This window comes from Schistocerca americana, chromosome 1 (genome assembly GCF_021461395.2).
Source record: "Schistocerca americana isolate TAMUIC-IGC-003095 chromosome 1, iqSchAmer2.1, whole genome shotgun sequence".
NCBI lineage: Eukaryota > Metazoa > Arthropoda > Insecta > Orthoptera > Acrididae > Schistocerca > Schistocerca americana.
This window is the reverse complement of record NC_060119.1, coordinates 77,132,557-77,151,675: the sequence shown is the minus strand read 5'-3', so window position 1 is coordinate 77,151,675 and position 19,119 is coordinate 77,132,557.

Genomic DNA, 19,119 nt, shown 5'->3' with positions numbered 1-19,119 from the left:
GTACGAGCTCTGATTTCTCTTATTTTATCGTGGTGATCGTTCCGCCCTACGTAAGTCGGTGTCAACAAAATATTTTTGCATTCGGAGGAGAAATTTGGTGATTGGGATTTCGTGAGATGATGTCGTCGTAAGGAAAAACGCCTTTCATTTAATGATTTCCAGCCCAAATCCTGTATCATTTCTGTGACACTCTCTCCCATATTTCGCGATAATACAAAACGTGCTGCCTTTCTCTGAACTTTTTCGATGTACTCCGTCAGGCCTACCTGGTAAGGATCCCACAACGCGTTGCAGTTTTCTATAAGAGGACGGACAAGCGTAGTGTAGGTAGTCTCCTTAGTAGGTCCGTTACATTTTCTAAGTGTCCTGCCAATTAAACACAGCCTTTGGTTAGCCTTCCCCACAACATTTTCTATGTGTTCTCTCCAATTTAAGTTGTTCGTAATTGTAATACCTAGGTATTTCGATGAATTTACGGCTTTTAGATTGGATTGACTTATCGTGAAACCGAAGTTTAACGCGTTCCTTTTAGTACTCATGTGAATGACCTCACGCATTTCATTATTTAGGGTGAACTGCCCCGTTTCGCACCATTCAGATATTTTTTCTAAATCGTTTTGCAGTTTGTTTTGATTTTCTGACGACTTTATTAGTCGATAAACAACAGCGTAATCTGCAAACAACCGAAGACGGCTGCTCGGATTGTCTCCCAAATAGTTTATATAGATAAGGAGCAGCATAGGGCTTATAAAACTACCTTCGGGGACGCCTGAAATCACTTCTGTTTTACTCGATGACTTTCCGTCAATTACTACGAACTGTGACTTCTCTGACAGGAAATAGCATATCCAGTCACATAACTGAGACGATATTCCATAACCACGCAATTTTACGACGAGCCGCTTGTGTGGTACAGTGTCAAAAGTCTTCCGGAAATCCAGGAATACGGAATCGATCTGAAATCCCTTGTCAATAGCACTGAGCACTTCATGTGAATAAAGATCTAGTTCTGCTTCACATGAACGATGTTTTCTAAATCCATGTTGACTGTGTGTCAATGGACCGTTTCCTTCGAGGTAATTCATAATGTTCGAACACAATATATGTTATAAAATCCTGCTACATATCGACGGTAACAATATGGGCCTGTAACTTAGTGGATTACTCCTACTACCCTTCTTGAATATTGGTGTGACCTGTGCAACTTTCCAGTCTTTGGGTACGGATCTTCCGTCGAGCGAACGGTTGTATACGTGTGTTAAGTATGGAGCGATTGCATCAGCATACTCCGAAAGGGCCCTAATTGGTTTACAGTCTGGACCAGAAGGCTTGCTATTATTAAGTGATTTGAGTTCCTTCACTACTCCGAGTATATTTACTCCTACGTTACTCATGCTGGCAGCTGTTCTCGGTTCGAATTCTGCAATATTTACTTCGTCTTCTTTTGTGAAGGCATTTCGGAAGGCTGTGTATAGTAAATCTGCTTTGGAAGCGCTGTCTTCGATAGTATCTCCATTGTTATCGCGCAGAGAAGGAATTTACTGTTTCTTGCCGCTAACATACTTCACATACGACCAGAATCTCTTTGGATTTTCTGCCAGGTTTCGAGACAAAGTTTGTCGTGGAAACTGTTATAGGCGTCTCGCATTGAACTCCCCGCCAAGTTTCGAGCTTCTGTAAAGGATCGCCCGTCTTGGGGATTTTGCGTCTGTTTAAATTTGGCATGTTTGTTTTGTTGTTTCTGCAACAGTGTTCTAACCAGTTTCGTGTACCAAGGAGGATCAGCTCCGTCGTTTGTTAGTTTATTTGATATAAATCTCTCAACTGCTGCCGATACTATTTCTTTTAACTGAAGCCACATCTGGTCTACACTTATATTACTAATTTGGAATGAGTGGAGATTGTCTCTCAGGAAGGCGTCAAGTGAATTTTTATCTGCTTTTAGGAATATGTATGTTCTTCGCTTATTTTTCGAGGATTTGGGGACTACAATATTCAATGTCGCTACGACAACCCTGTGTTCACTAATCCCTATATCGGTTTTGATGCTGGTTATTAACTCAGGATTATTTGTTGCTTAGAGGTCAAGTGTGTTTTCACAACTGTTTACTATTCGCGTGGGATCATGAACTAACTGCTCTAAATAATTTTCAGATAATGTGTTTAGCACAATTTCGGATGATATTTAATGAGTACCTCAAAATTAAACATGTACTTTCGTAAACATAACGAAGGTAAATTGAAGTCATCACCAACTATTATCGTATGAGTCGCGTACGTGTTTGAAATTAAACTCAGGTTTTCGTTGAACTTTTCAGCTACTGTTTCATCTGAACTGGGAGGTCCTAAGCCCTGTACTGGCTTCTCATCACTCAGTGCTGTCCCAACCAGAAGGCCCTCTCTCTTTCTCCCTCTCTCCCCATGCTCTCTCTCTAACCAGAATTGCTGTATGCCTATTAACTTTAATTCCAATCCTTATCAAGGACCCCGTTGTCAAAAGTACACAGAGCCCCCTTTGTGCCTTTACGGCTTCTAGCTTTTAGGTCGTTGTCGAACACGGCTGCCCATCAGCCTGGCATCGGCCAGCCAGCCCGCTTTCGGGTCTGTGGCTCCTCTCGCCACGCCTAAATACATTACTGTTGCCTCTTAACAGTTTCTCATTTTGTTATCAACAATGCCTTTACAATTCCCCGTTATGGTACTAATAATGCAATTCACACTTGGCTTTACTCATGGATATGACAGAGCTTCAGTGAACTATCTTCAGGTCTTAGCTGATGTCGCTAGGGTTACACCATCCGTATACACGATATGTTAGTGTCCAACGTCTGCGGCCACTGACACAACGTGTATCTCTTTCATTTCATTACTGAAGATATTCAAGTTATGTCACAAAAATGCTCAACAAAACTTGTGGTTTTTCTATGAAAATCAGTGTGGAGAACACGTATTTCAAACAATGGTCAATTGGCATTAGCACAATTTTTTCTCTTCTTTTCTCCTGTGAATTCGGAAATACTTCATTGACACCACCCTAAATATGGAGAAATGATCGTCTCGATAAAGTAAAGGAAATGAGGTCTCGTACGGAAAAATTTAAGTGCTCATTTTTCCGAAGCGCTGTTCGAGAATGGAATGGTAGAGAAAAACTCCTAAGGCGCTTCGACGAACCGTTTGCCGGACACTTAAGTATGAATTGCAGAGTAGCCTTGTACATGTAGACGTTGTAAGAAAACTGACAAGTGTTCTCAGACACACCACAGATAGTTCCTGATTGACCTTACAAAAGAGTGGACGTGCGTCAAATTATGGTTGTAACGAAAATTGTGAAGGCATTGCCAGCGTAATAATTCTTGGTAGTAATTCCGCATTAGCTGGTAGATCCTAAGACCAACATGACTCGGTATTTCGGCAATCCATCTGTTCACCATCTCCTGCAGGGACGTTTCTGGTGCTACTTCTGCAGAACCCCGCTGAAAACGGTCATCGTGTATGTGTCTCCGTAGGTTACACGGCACACGTGCGACCTATCATAGTTACTGCCCCAAGACTTGGCTTGCAGCCCATAGTAGACTACCGGCGCCGACGATATCTCGCTCCCGGGCTATCCATAAGCACTAGTTATATCCACACCAAAGAACCTTGTGCCTTGATGCGGAATAATACAGAGTTCTCCATGCCACTAAGTGGAAACCCCCTGTCTTTATGTAACAAGTTGTCTGCCTGCCTAATTCCAACTGACAACTTATAAACACTGCCCCACTCTTTGGCAAAAAATTAAGTGGCGCCGTAGCACTATTATTTCAGTCATTACAGTGTTCCGTTATGAAATTACAATACCCTTTCAGCAGCGGTTTATAAAACAAAAGAAAGCCTTTAACTAGCACGTCCTCAATCAGAATCGTTAATTTTTTTTATATTCATAGAATCAATAATCTGTGCGTTTCTGTAGAGTTATCACTCATTTTTGTAATGTGTTGGTCTTTTACACTCCTCATATACAGTACACGCATCGTCTAAGATAATGGATGAAGCCCATTTCAGTTTTCGTAAGTACTTAACAAATTTTGGTCTCCATTGACGGTTTAATTAGCCGTGGATGTCCAGCCATATAACTCCAAAACCCGTTCCTTCTTCAGGAAACAGTTTCCTATAATTCCAATAATTGTTTTATTTTCTATTACTGTGTTCTTTCGTGGTTTATCCATTCACTTAAATTTGATATGTCTCTCAATTACCACGATTCAAATAATTACACACCGCTATGTTGCCCTTCCGTATATTACTGTGCTTCATACATACAGATTCAGAAACATTTTCTCGCTGGATCAATGTTTTGAATCTTCATGCGGAATGCCTTTTTTATTTATCCATTACTTTTCTGTCGCTTAGGCACTGATTTGATGATTTAAACCACCTTATTGCATTGTAGCACATCACATCTGAGGAAGTTGTAGTCATGAAGCTGTTTTATATATTTGAAAGCATCTGTATGAACCCATTCAAACATGATGGGGCTTCGTCACTTCCTCTACAGCACATTCCATCTCTCCTTGCAGCAACACATGAACCCCACCTTACCCAAATTGTGCAGACGGATGTACAAATTATTGTTTTCTTAGGACTTTACTTCCGGCAATCTCCTTAAAGCGCTGCTCGTTTCTGGAAAACAGTGGAAGCATTTTGCATTCGCAAAAAAGTCCTATTGTTCTTAGTATTCTGTGGAATGGCCTGTTTCTTAAACTCATCGTAATTAATGTAAAATTGCTGAGTTCATATCGTGTGTTATGTACTAATCTTGTGAGAGGTATTTGTTGATTACTAAAAGAACGTAAGTACCACCATACATTTTGTTTCAAAAACAACTAGGACAAAGCGAACACTAAGAAAGCATAACGTGCATAACGGAGTTCTTATTCTGTAGGGTTGCACATTAGTTGAAGAATCAACCACTTCAGTTATCTCACTGGTGAATTGTTAGTCAGAAAAATTTCAGTCTTCATTTCTCGCTTACGTATAATAACATTTCTCCTACCTGTCGTATCAAATAATAAAAACAGGAAAGTTGTGAGGTACCCTTTAGGTTCAGGCCACATGTTATTTCTTTTTATTCGAATTCTACAATTTTTTTATCGCGTCTGCAGACATCTTGTAGCATTCAGTGAGTAAAGCGGTACTGCAGAATGCACACAGTTGTGAGTAAAATTTCAGTCCCTACAGTGGACGGTGGTATGAGTCGCTGTGGCTTTTATTTCGATACTAGCGCTTCTGTCTCTAAAGTCACCCTGCACCTAACGACTCTAGTTCGAAAGATCGACTATGTTTCTCTTATACTCTACGCGTATCTCTTATACTTCCACATAAATATGTACGTCCGTAGGATGGATTTTCTTGCAGCTAGTCAGTGGTATTCTTTGAGAAATCACTTATGGACTTCCTTCTAAGTATTCGTTCCTCCATTATACACTCCTGGAAATGGAAAAAAGAACACATTGACACCGGTGTGTCAGACCCACCATACTTGCTCCGGACACTGCGAGAGGGCTGTACAAGCAATGATCACACGCACGGCACAGCGGACACACCAGGAACCGCGGTGGCGCTAGCTGCGCAGCATTTGTGCACCGCCGTCAGTGTCAGCCAGTTTCCCGTGGCATACGGAGCTCCATCGCAGTCTTTAACACTGGTAGCATGCCGCGACAGCGTGGACGTGAACCGTATGTGCAGTTGACGGACTTTGAGCGAGGGCGTATAGTGGGCATGCGGGAGGCCGGGTGGACGTACCGCCGAATTGCTCAACACGTGGGGCGTGAGGTCTCCACAGTACATCGATGTTGTCGCCAGTGGTCGGCGGAAGGTGCACGTGCCCGTCGACCTGGGACCGGACCGCAGCGACGCACGGATGCACGCCAAGACCGTAGGATCCTACGCAGTGCCGTAGGGGACCGCACCGCCACTTCCCAGCAAATTAGGGACACTGTTGCTCCTGGGGTATCGGCGAGGACCATTCGCAACCGTCTCCATGAAGCTGGGCTACGGTCCCGCACAGCGTTAGGCCGTCTTCCGCTCACGCCCCAACATCGTGCAGCCCGCCTCCAGTGTGGTCGCGACAGGCGTGAATGGAGGGACGAATGGAGACGTGTCGTCTTCAGCGATGAGAGTCGCTTCTGCCTTGGTGCCAATGATGGTCGTATGCGTGTTTGGCGCCGTGCAGGTGAGCGCCACAATCAGGACTGCATACGACCGAGGCACACAGGGCCAACACCCGGCATCATGGTGTGGGGAGCGATCTCCTACACTGGCCGTACACCACTGGTGATCGTCGAGGGGACACTGAATAGTGCACGGTACATCCAAACCGTCATCGAACCCATCGTTCTACCATTCCTAGACCGGCAAGGGAACTTGCTGTTCCAACAGGACAATGCACGTCCGCATGTATCCCGTGCCACCCAACGTGCTCTAGAAGGTGTAAGTCAACTACCCTGGCCAGCAAGATCTCCGGATCTGTCCCCCATTGAGCATGTTTGGGACTGGATGAAGCGTCGTCTCACGCGGTCTGCACGTCCAGCACGAACGCTGGTCCAACTGAGGCGCCAGGTGGAAATGGCATGGCAAGCCGTTCCACAGGACTTCATCCAGCATCTCTACGATCGTCTCCATGGGAGAATAGCAGCCTGCATTGCTGCGAAAGGTGGATATACACTGTACTAGTGCCGACATTGTGCATGCTCTGTTGCCTGTGTCTATGTGCCTGTGGTTCTGTCAGTGTGATCATGTGATGTATCTGACCCCAGGAATGTGTCAATAAAGTTTCCCCTTCCTGGGACAATGAATTCACGGTGTTCTTATTTCAATTTCCAGGAGTGTATCAATGTGCAACAGGCATATCTGCATTTTCCACACAACTGGAAGTGTACCTCAAGAGCCTGTCTTGTCAGTGCTATTTTATGTATTAACTTGTATACTGAGTGTGTTTCCATCTCTACTTAGTCTTATCACTACCATCAGCATCGTGCACCCCCGCCGAGCTTTCCATAACAGATTAACCTCTCCCAACTGTAACCTGTTCCGCTTGACGAAGTTTCCAAACGTCCTCATTTATTTGGAATAGCTTCACTAGTCCTAAATCTTTCGCAACATCGAATGTCAACACCCCACTGTATGCTGTCACATACAAACTTCCACACATCTCCACGCACTCCATTTCCTCTACCAGAATATTTTATACCTCCTTCATCTCCCAGACTTTTAAAACGTTCCTACTCATTCATTCAACTGTAATTTTTATCTTTTATTCTGAATGAAACGCAAACTCTATCTTCTCCATGCATTACCGAAATCCTGCGCACCTCCTAACACCATATATCCTATCTCTTGAAACCTGCTGTTATTCATACCATAGTTTATTTTATGTTTTTTCCTTACAAATCTTATATATATCTCAATTTTGACGCAGAAGATGTTATAGGATAGAAATCTACGCACATCAGTAACTGTGTACAAGTTTCAGATTATCGCTGTCATTCTGATTAATACCTTTATATGGAAATTTTAATATATCATTTCAAAGGCATCAAAACGGAAACATTGTCACTGTCCTTCGCCTTCTACGTAGAAATCGTAGCCGTCTAAGTAGAAATGTAAACAATAATAGAAAATCGCGCACAGTTAGTGACTAAATTGTTGTGATGAATTCTTCTCGGGTTATCAGCCGAGTTGTGGCGTCGTCTTGTCGCAACATTTCAAGGAGTTTCGTAGTCTTCTGGCGACTTCGCCGGAAGATGATGGGTACGAAACTCATTAAGCGTTGCGAAAAGACGACTGCACCATTCGGCTGATAACCCGAGAAGAATTAATCAGTGGAATACGCCGAGAAAGATTGCAATCTCATACACTAAATTGTCGTCATAGTCTTCTGCTTAGTGTCGCTCGTCTGTCGCTTAAATTTTAGTTCATTCTTCATAGTGTCACGAATGCTCGTCTAACTTTTCTTATCAAATTATTCGTGGACTACATTTGGCTATGACCTAACGTTCATCTCCGGTTTCGCCATCGTTACTGATTCCTGTCTTCTACTACACCTCGCGGCACGCCGTTTCATTGCTATCGAAACCGCTTTCCTGTGTCAATTCGACCAGTGACATTACGACCCTTTGTTTCCACAACTGTCACCAGGCTTAGAATCTTTGCAGCCATCATCATAGGCAGTTATCCATCTCCCAGTTCCTGTTTAAATAGACAAAGGGTTTACCGTTAACCACTAATCTCAACAACTCTAGTACCTAATTTTGTCCTTTGAGGCGACAATCCCAACGTCCCTCTCCAACTCCAGCCACGTTAACGACTTCATTTTGCTCCACTGCATGAACATAAGCAGAAGCCACCACGGAAGAACCACGGCACAGCCATGTCAGCGCAAGCAGCAGCGACAGTCTTAAGAAAGCCTTCGTAACGAGCTCTTTAATCCGCCATGAGTTACCGTTAACAGAAACACCTCCTGAATGATACCACCGGTAAGTTGGCAGTCTTAGCAGTTCATGAGTCGCCTTCGTGTGAATGAAGGGAAAGGTCTGGCCACACCTGTAGCCTGGTACACAGTCGTAACTGGCTAGAGCCTCACTTTGGCAAAGTAACCCTTTCGGTAGATAAAACTTGCTTTGATCTCCTCGGCTCAATGTCACTATCCTCACCTCGCTGCTTTGATTGATGTCTCGTGTCTGGCGAGCCGTCGTCGGCTGTACACAGTATGTTTGATTTTGTGTTAAACTAAATAAACATTTCATTCCCTTTTCTGACTTTGCGGTTTATAATGCAAGACAACCGAAGACCATCAGGATACATTTCAGTCGTTCTTAGCCCTTGGGACAGCCTTCGAAAATATAATCTGGAGTAAGAACATCGCAATCTTTTAAAGATTGCAGATAAAGTAGAAAGACAGAAGAATGGTCTGCAACGAAAAAAAGGTTGTAATAAATTTAAAAGATTAGGAAACACAACATAGAGTTAAGCAGTATGAGAGGCATGGCTTCCTATTACATGTGCTGTTAAACTTATAGTTTATGGGTGAAATTAAATAAATGAAACAATATTTCGGGAATTGGATAGAAGTGCAATCGGGATAGATATCGATGCTAAGATTCGCAGACGACGGATTTCAGTCCACGTTGCACGCGGCCAGCCATTCTGGCATGAGATGACTCTGCCAGTCTTCCGTCACATAGCTGATTAATTGCAGTTCCACATCCCAACAATTGCGACAAACCATGGAATTGGTGTGGAAACGTTTCAAAAACCATTCACACTCACTGGTTGTTTTTCACTGTGATTCGTCTATTTTTCCAACACTTGAATCAAGTGGTAAACGAATATTTAAAATTATTTTTAGCCATTTCGTGCAGTGAATTTAACAATTTTCATGCTTTACACGCCTCAGATATGTACCAGCTTGAACTAACCTTGTCTTATACGTCAAGGTCCAAGTGGGGCGTCCTATTGGAACAGAATTATGCACACAGTGGATAGTCTGAATTAGCTAGAAGATTATTGAATAGTTTCACAACCGGATGGTAAGCATCCCAACCTACAAATTTCCTACTCAACCATCAAACTGAACAAGATCCGTTAATGTTTAAGAATAGTTACATGCAACATTGGCCATGTATGGAACTCAAAAAGCTCAAGTTAGTACTATATATTTTACAAAAGCCGATGCGGTCCAAAATACAACGGGAAAATTCATGTTTAAGAAGTGCCACCTACCAATCGGAATAAGTATCGTAATGCTGTATACAGCTTTTACGAAAGTGGCATAAAGTGCCCACAAAGTTAGAAAAATACTGTTCCTGCTTGAATAATAGAGGCCTTAGATCAAAGTCAAGTCAGTAGTCATACTGTGTGTTTCTCTCTCTCTCTTTTACTAAGTTTTTCCGACTAGTTCTCATTTAAGTTACATGAAATGCCTGACTGTACGGTTTCGTAAATCGTAGTATACACCCCTGAATATAGCTCACACTCCCAGTCCAAAACCCGCGGCCCTGTGTTTATTCCTGGAGTACAAGCAACAGTGTAGTGACAACGGTGTCAGCCTGAACTAACAACTATAAATAGGACATATGTAATCGATCCGTCGCCGGCCGAAGTGGCCGTGCGGTTAAAGGCGCTGCAGTCTGGAACCGCAAGACCGCTACGGTCGCAGGTTCGAATCCTGCCTCGGGTATGGATGTTTGTGGTGTCCTTAGGTTAGTTAGGTTTAACTAGTTCTAAGTTCTAGGGGACTAATGACCTCAGCAGTTGAGTCCCATAGTGCTCAGAGCCATTTGAACCATTTAATCGATCCGTCACTTGTGAGCGGGCAGTGTTAAATTGTGGAAGTGCGTCTTTAATGTGTAAAGTTGGCTGTGTCACAAATCACAACTGAGTAACATTTCTAAATCATGTGATCCAGAAATTCTCCAAAATGTTTTGAATAAGAGAAAAGTGTTTGCAGAGGTTGTCCCGCACACCTTGGCTCCCGAACGAAAACAATGACTCGTGGATGTATGCTGTTACTTGACTGAAATGCAAAGCCGAAAAATTATTTTCAGTAAAAAAACAGTCATCGCTGACGAGATTTTCTGTTATCAGTATGAACTGACCACAAAACGGCAAAGCACAGACATGCCTATGAAAAGCTAGCACGTTAACGACCTAATCGACACTGAAGGTACCGTGACACGCGTGTTGAACAACATTTCGAAGAGAGACTTTTCTGACAGTTTCGCATGGTTGTATGAAAGTTTTTTGTGTTGTACTATGTTGACGATGTGAAATATTAAACCAAGAATGTTAACTTTTGTCTGCTGTTTTTATTAATCCAGTCACGATACTTCTTGGACTATAGAGGTATGTTGCAAATAGGATTGATTGCATTTTGAAAATATCAGGAATCCAATACATCGATATTTAAGGAAACATCATAATCGGCCAAGGATTAATCGAGAAAGTGTTTATATAACGACATACCAGGAGAAAAATATCGTCGTACCGGCCTATAAAAATATCGGCTGCTGATTGTAAGTATAGTACCGAATTTAGAAATGTACACTGAAGTAATGACTTACTATTAGATATCCCGTACATCAACAAGCTAGCAGACTGCTTATCCCCCACTGAGGAAGAAATTAAAAAAAACAACAATGCCCATTCACGGTTGGGGATAACATTTTTCTAACATTGGTAACTGCATGTATGTGGCAAAATAAAAGGTGTCCGACGGGTCCGTTGTTCGGTTTCGTCACATATCGTCCAGAACACATTATGTCGACTTCCTTGCTTTTTTTCATTTTTGCCAACGCCAGTGGCTTAGTAGATGTAGTGCCAAAATTGTATGGTGAAGGTAAACTCGGCAGTTTCTGTCGGTAACACCGGGCGTCGATCACATTAACATTTCCCTTTACTCTTCCTCGCCCACCTCAAAGATTAATCTTGTCATTTAGACTTTTGTTGGCCATTTTCAGACACTTTTTTTGATGAATGTTGATTTGAAGTAAAAGCACATTGGGTGGGTTAGAGATTGTTTTTTATCGCAACTGGTGTGCAGTTTCTTCAGATCGGCAGATCGGAAATCTTGTTATTCCAGTAACCCCCCACCCAAATGCAATCGACCTTCTTATTTGTAACACCTGTACTTGCTTAACGCAGTAAAAGAGAAAGACTGGACGTGTTGAAAACTCAAAACGTACAAGAATTTCTTCAAGCAGTGAAAATAAAATTATGTTCTGCTTTAATTTCAAAAGAACTGTTTGAAATTTATCGAAAATCGTGGAAAAGAGTAATACAAAACAAAAATATCGGCCCTCGGTATAATCGTTTTGTGTAGATATATCGATATATCGGTTATCGGTGTATTGGTAAACCGACGATAAATGTAAACGTTGCTTCGAAAAAAATATCGATATATTGAGATTTTATCAAGAGCCCTAATTGTAATATAAGGGACTGGAGGCTCCAAACAGCAGAAGTTGAGTCAGTCCATAGCAATCTACAATATGTCGGCTGCAGGTAATCTCGAACCCACTGAACGGGAGAAACTAGCTGGACAGCTAGCACATCACGGTAGTCAAAGCGCTAGGGCCCGCGAGTAACCACCAAAAGTCACAAGTCACAATTGTGAAGAAATCTCGCCTCACTGATCTTGGTACAAAAATTAACTAGTTGTCATAGACAGAATTCATCGAGATCTACTCTCTTGTGATGGGAGAACGTTAACAGTCGACTAAAGTTGGGAAGTTCCATCGCAGAGAACAAGAAAAGAAAACATTAAGGAAGAGGTGGCGCATGAGAGCTGGTCTCTGTAGGTTTTGCAGACACGCAAGTGCGTCGTTAGCGCCCCTGCCCCCTCTCTCGTAAGTTTAGAGGGTGGCACTCCAAATGTCATTAGGCCCTTCGATACACACCTCGTCGCTTTTAGTGGCGTTGTTCTGTGCGCTGTTACAAGCTAAGTGCCCACGAGACGAATCTGTACATATCGTCCCACAGCTAGTCAAGTCTCGAATGTTTTTCCTCTCTTAGACTGTTGTTGTTGCTGTGGTCTTCAGTCATGAGACTGGTTTGATGCAGCTCTCCATGCTACTCTATCCTGTGCAAGCTTCTTCATCTCCCAGTACCTACTGCAGCCTACATCCTTCTGAATCTGCATACTGTATTCATCTCTTGGGCTCCCTCTACAATTTTTGCCCTCCACGCTGCCCTCCAATACTAAATTTCGGGCGTATTGTAGTATTTGAGAGTTATAGCGTCGCGTTTTAGTACCTGAATAGTGTAAAATCACGTAGTCTCCTTCCGCCGCCGAGCAGTGTGTCAGCAGTGTGCAAGTAGCAGCATTACTGCATTTACTAGGCAATCTTGTATTTTAATAACCGTTTAAACTTTGTGTCGAATTGTTTGTGCTGTCGGTAGATTAGTTCAGACGTTCTTTGCACAACAGTTTTTAGCATGGATAGGGACTGCAACTGCTGTGTTCGGATGCAGGCTGAGTTGGCATCCCTTCGCTCCCAGCTTCAGGCAGTGTTGGCTTCGGTCACACAGCTTGAGGCTGTTGCCAATGGGCATCACTGTGGGGGTCCGGATTGGGGTTTGTCGGGGACGGCCAGCTCGTCCCACGCATCCCTCGATCGGACTACGACTGTGGCTGCACAGGATACTGCCCACGGCTGGCCGGTGTGGCTGTGCGGATCTAGGCGCTTCAGTGTGGAACCGCGTGACCGCAACGGTCGCAGGTTCGAATGCTGCCTCGGGCATGGATGTGTGTGATGTCCTTAGGTTAGTTAGGTTTACGTAGTTCTAAGTTCTAGGGGACTGATGACCACAGATGTTAAGTCCCATAGTGCTCAGAGCCATTTGAACCATTTCTTTGATACTGCCCACATTGAGGCTGATCCCTCACCTGTGGTAGAGTGGGAGGTCGTCTCAAGGTGTGGCAGGGGGCGAAAGACATTCCGGAGGGCTGAACGGAAGGCCTCTCCAGTTTGTCTGACGAACCGGTTTCAGGCTCTGTCTCAGGCTGATACTGATCTTCGGCCGGACATGGCTGCTTGATCTGTTCCAGAGGTTGCCCCTCAGTCTGCAAGATCCGGGCGGTCGCAGAGGGTGGGCTTACTGGTAGTTGGGAGCTCAAACGTCAGGCGCGTAATGGGGCCCCTTAGGGATGTGGCAGCAAGAGAGGGGAAGAAAACCAATGTGCACTCCGTGTGCATACCGGGGGGAGTCATTCCAGATGTGGAAATTGTCCTACCGGATGCCATGAAGGGTACAGGGTGCACCCATCTGCAGGTGGTCGCTCATGTCGGCGCCAATGATGTGTGTCGCTATGGATCGGAGGAAATCGTCTCTGGCTTCCGGCGGCTATCTGATTTGGTGAAGACTGCCAGTCTCGCTAGCGGGATGAAAGCAGAGCTCACCATCTGCAGCATCGTTGACAGGACTGACTGCGGACCTTTGGTACAGAGCCGAGTGGAGGGTCTGAATCAGAGGCTGAGACGGTTCTGCGACCGTGTGGGCTGCAGATTCCTCGACTTGCGCCATAGGGTAGTGGGGATTCGGGTTCCGCTGGATAGGTCAGGAGTCCACTACACGCAGCAAGCGGCTACACGGGTAGCAAGGGTTGTGTGGCGTGGACTGGGCGGTTTTTTAGGTTAGATGGCCTCGGGCAAGTACAGAAAGGGTAGCAGCCTCAAAGGGTGCGGGGCAAAGTCAGGACATGCGGGGGCCAAGCAGCAATCGGTATTGTAATTGTAAACTGTCGAAGCTGCATTGGTAAAGTACCGGAACTTCAAGCGCTGATAGAAAGCACCGAAGCTGAAATCGTTATCGGTACATAAAGCTGGCTGAAGTCAGAGATAAATTCTGTCGAAATTTCTACAAAAGCACAGACGGTGTTTAGAAAGGACAGATCACATGCAACTGGTGGTGGCGTGTTTGTCGCTGTTAGCAGTAGTTTATCCTGTAGTGAAGTAGAAGTGGATAGTTCTTGTGAATTATTATGGGTGGAGGTTACACTCAACAACCGAGCTAGGTTAAGAGTTGGCTCCTTTTACCGACCTCCCAACTCAGCAGCATTAGTGGCAGAACAACTGAGAGAAAATATGGAATATATTTCACAAAAATTTTCTCAGCATGTTATAGTCTTAGGTGGAGATTTCAATATACCAGATATAGACTGGGACACTCAGATGTTTAGGACGGGTGGTAGGGACAGAGCATCGAGTGACATTATACTGACTGCACTATCCGCAAATTACCTCGAGCAATTAAACAGAGAGCCGACTCTTGGAGATAACATCTTGGACCTACTGATAACAAACAGACCCGAACTTTTCGTCTCTGTAAGTGCAGAACAGGGAATCAGTGATCACAAGGCCGTTGCAGCCCGCTGCAGTCTGGAACCGCGAGATCGCTACGGGCGCAGGTTCGAATCCTGCTTCGGGCATGGATGTGTGTGATGTCCTTAGGTTAGTTAGGTTTAACTAGTTCTAAGTTCTAGAGGACTAATGACATCAGAAGTTGAGTCCAATAGTGCTCAGAGCCGTTGCAGCATCCCTGAATATGGAAGTTAATAGGAATATAAAAAAAGGGAGGTAGGATTATCTGTTTGGCAAGAGTAATAGAACGCAGATTTCAGACTACCTAACAGATCAAAACGAAAATTTCTGTTCCGACACTGACAATGTTGAGTGTTTATGGAAAAAGTTGAAGGCTATCGTAAAATTCGTTTTAGACAGGTACGTGCCGAGTAAAACTCTGAGGGACGGGAAAAACCCACCGTGGTTCAACAACAAAGTTAGGAAACTACTGCGAAAGCAAAGAGAGCTTCCACGTGTAGACGCAGTCAAAACCTCTCAGACAAACAGAAGCTAAACGATGTCAAAGTTAGCGTAAGGAGGGCTATGCGTGAAGCGTTCAGTGAATTCGAAAGTAAAATTCTATGTACCAACTTGACAGAAAACCCTAGGAAGTTCTGGTCTTACGTTAAATCAGTAAGTGGCTCGAAACAGCATATCCAGACTCTCCGGGATGATGATGGCATTGAAACAGAGGATGACACGCGTAAAGCTGAAATACTAAACACCTTTCTCCAAAGCTGTTTCACAGAGGAAGACCGCACTGCAGTTCCTTCTCTAAATCCTCGCACAAACCAAAAAATGGCTGACACCAAAATAAGTGTCCAAGGAATAGAAAAGCAACTGGAATCACTCAACAGAGGAAAGTCCACTGGACCTGACGGGATACCAATTCGATTCTACACAGAGTACGCGAAAGAACTTGCCCCCCTTGTAACTGCCTAGTACCGCAAGTCTCTACTGGAACGGAAGGTTCTAAATGATTGGAAAAGAGCACAGGTAGTACCAGTCTTCAAGAAGGGTCGTCGAGCAGATGCGCAAAACTATACACCTATATCTCTGACGTCGATCTGTTGTAGAATTTTAGAACATGTTTTTTGCTCGCGTATCATGTCGTTTTTGGAAACCCAGAATCTACTCTGTAGGAATCAACATGGATTCCGGAAACAGCGATCGTGTAAGACCCAACTCGCTATATTTGTTCATGAGACCCAGAAAATATTAGATACAGGCTCCCAGGTAGATGCTATTTTCCTTGACTTCCGAAAGGCGTTCGATACAGTTCCGCACTGTCGCCTGATAAACAAAGTAAGAGCCTACGGAATATCAGACCAGCTGTGTGGCTTGATTGAAGAGTTTTTAGCAAAACGAACACAGCATGTTGTTATCAACGGGGAGACGTCTACAGACGTTTAAGTAACCTCTGGCGTGCCACAGGGGAGTGTTATGGGGCCATTGATTTTCGTAATATACATAAATGGCCTAGTAGATAGTGTCGGAAGTTTCATGCGGCTTTTCGCGGATGATGCTGTAGTATACAGAGAAGTTGCAGCATTAGAAAACTGTATCGAAATGCAGGAAGATCTGCAGCGGATAGGCACTTGGTCCAGGGAGTGGCAACTGACCCTTAACATAGACAAATGTAATGTATTGCGAATACATAGAAAGAAGGATCCTTTATTGTATGATTATATGATAGCGGAACAAACACTGGTAGCAGTTACTTCTGTAAAATATCTGGGAATATGCGTGCGGAACGATCTGAAGTGGAATGATCATATAAAATTAATTGTTGGTAAGGCTGGTGCCAGGTTGAGATTCATTGGGAGAGTCCTTAGAAAATGTAGTCCATCAACAAAGGAGGTGGCTTACAAAACACTCGTTCGACCTATACTTGAGTATTGCTCATCAGTGTGGGATCCGTACCAGATCGGGTTGACGGAGGAGATAGAGAAGATCCAAAGAAGAGCGGCGCGTTTCGTCACAGGGTTATTTGGTAGCCGTGATAGCGTTACGGAGATGTTTAGCAAACTCAAGTGGCAGACTCTGCAAGAGAGGCGCTCTGCATCGCGGTGTAGCTTGCTCGTCAGGTTTCGAGAGGGTGTGTTTCTGGATGAGGTATCGAATATATTGCTTCCCCCTACTTATACCTCCCGAGGAGATCATGAATGTAAAATTAGAGAGATTCGAGCGCGTACGGAGGCTTTCAGATAGTCGTTCTTCCCGCGAACCATACGCGACTGGAACAGAAAAGGAAGGTAATGACCGTGGCACGTAAAGTGCCCTCCGCCACACACCGTTGGGTAGCTTGCGGAGTATAGATGTAGATGTAGATCCCTCGATATCTCAGAACATGTCCTACCAACCGATCCCTTCCTCTAGTCAAGTTGTGCCACAACCTCCTCTTCTCGCGAATTCTATTCAATACCTCCTGATTAGTTATGTGATCTACCCAGCATTCTTCTGTAGCACCACATTTCGAAAGCTTCTATTCTCTTCTTGTCTAAACTATTTATCGTCCACGTTTCACTTCCATACATGGCTACACTCCATACAAATACTTTCAGAAACGGCTTCCTGACATTTAAACCTATTCTCGATGTTAACAAATTTTTCTTCTTCAGAAACGCTTTCCTAGCCATTGCCAGTCTACATTTTATATCCTCCCTACTCCGACCATCATCAGTTATTTTGCTCCACAAATAGCAAACTCCTTTACTACTTTAAGTGTCTCATTTCCTAATCTAATTCCCTCAGCATCACCCGACTTAATTCGACTACATTCCATTACACTCGTTTTGCTTTTGTTGATGTTCCTCTTATGCCCTCCTTTCAAGACACTGTCCATTCCGTTCAACTGCTTTTCAAGTCCTTTGCTGTCTCTGACAGAATTACAGTGTCATCGGCGAACCTCAAAGTTTTTATGTCTTCTCCATAAATTTTAATACCTACTCCGAACTTTTCTTTTGTTTCCTTTATTGCTTGCTCAATATACAAACTGAATAACATCGGGGATAGGCTACAACCCTGTCTCACTCCCTTCCCAACCAGTGCTTCCCTTTCATACCCCTCGACTCTTATAACTGCCATCGGCCTTCTGTACAAATTGTAAATAGCCTTCCGCTGCCGGTATTTTACCCCTGCCACCTTCAGAATTTGAAAGAGAGTATTCCAGTTAACATTGTCAAAAGCTTTCTCTAAGTCTACAAATTCTAGTAACGTAGGTTTGTGTTTCCTTAATCTTTCTTCTTTGTAGGCTCTTAGACTAATGTTAGCTTACTTTTCTTTTAATTTTTTCCTTGTCATCCGTCTTCTGATTGGCTCGATGCGGTGGGCCACTAATTCCTTTCTTGTGACAAGCTCCCCCTCAGTCACATTTGCACCCACTGTGCTCAATTATTCTTAGCACTTATCCGAATCTCTTTCTTCCCGCCTGTTCTTACCCTGTAAAGTTCCCTCTGGAATCTCGGAAGTTATTCCCTGTTTTGCTACCATATCTCCCATCAGAATGTCCCTTCTTCTTGTCAGTGTTTTCCATATGTTACTTTCTTCGTCGATTCTGTGGAGAACCACCTCATTCCTTATCTGATTTTGAACATCCTTATCTAGTACCACAGGCAAAACTCTTCGTTTCTGTTCTATTTCGGTATTCCCACAGTTCTTGATTCGCTACAATACAATGCTACGCTCGAAACGTATTTTCTCAGAAATTTTCTTCCTGTTATTTGATACCAGCAGGCTTGGAAAATCCTAAGCGAATCCACAGCGCTAATACTGCCAATGTCAGCGTTTACTGTGACCTCTGCTCTTTCTTGTATGTCCTGCTCGTTTCGTCCATGGTTTGTTATTTTGCTTCCAAAAGAGAGTTTCTTAGTTTACTTCATTGTTCGCAATACTGATGTTTAGCTTATCACTATTTTCATTTGTGCTACTCCTCATTACTTTCATCTTTCTTCGTTTTACTCTCTATCCATATTCTGTACTCACTGAACTGTTCATTCCATTCTGTACGTTCCGCAGGTCTGCTTTACTTTCACTGAAGGCGAATAAAAAAAAAGTGGTTCAAATGGCTCTAAGCATTATGGTACCTAACATCTGAGATCATCAGTCCCCTAGACTTACAACTACTTAAACCTATCTAGTCTAAGCACATCACACACACATCCATTCCCGAGGCAGGATTCGAACCTGGGACTGCAGCAGCAGCGCGGTTCTGGACTGTAGCGCCTAGAACCGCTCT